This window comes from Penaeus monodon, chromosome 15 (genome assembly GCF_015228065.2).
Source record: "Penaeus monodon isolate SGIC_2016 chromosome 15, NSTDA_Pmon_1, whole genome shotgun sequence".
In the NCBI taxonomy this organism is placed as follows: domain Eukaryota; kingdom Metazoa; phylum Arthropoda; class Malacostraca; order Decapoda; family Penaeidae; genus Penaeus; species Penaeus monodon.
In genome coordinates this window covers 8119953-8120254 of record NC_051400.1, presented here as the reverse complement: position 1 = coordinate 8120254, position 302 = coordinate 8119953, and the positions used below count along the sequence as shown (strand labels likewise).

The 302-nt window shown below is 32.5% G+C and overlaps 1 protein-coding gene across 1 annotated transcript in view; it reads right to left on the bottom strand.

Annotated features, from left to right (window-relative positions):
* Nucleotides 1-302, bottom strand: part of LOC119581726 (zinc transporter ZIP9-like) — a gene marked incomplete at its 5' end in the record, with an annotated part of 10719 nt that overhangs the window by 5286 nt on the left and 5131 nt on the right.

The following is a 302-nucleotide window of genomic DNA, read 5'->3' as shown; positions in this document are numbered from 1 at the left end:
ACAGAAGGGGAGATGGGGGGAAGTGTGCAATTTCAAGCATGATAAGTGTTTCAGATATTATACTTCGTAGACATATGTATTTCAAAGTGCAGCTTGGCACCCCAAGTTTCTTATTCTACATGACTGATGACTGTACTAAAAAGATGAAAAAAATCATACATACTTATCAAAGCACCTAAAAAACAAAGGAACAACTAAAAAGGCACAGGGTGCATTACAGAAAACTGAATAATGCATAATATTTTTAAAATCATACAAATGTCAAAAGGTTACTTATTGTTATTGTAATCTATTGAGATGAT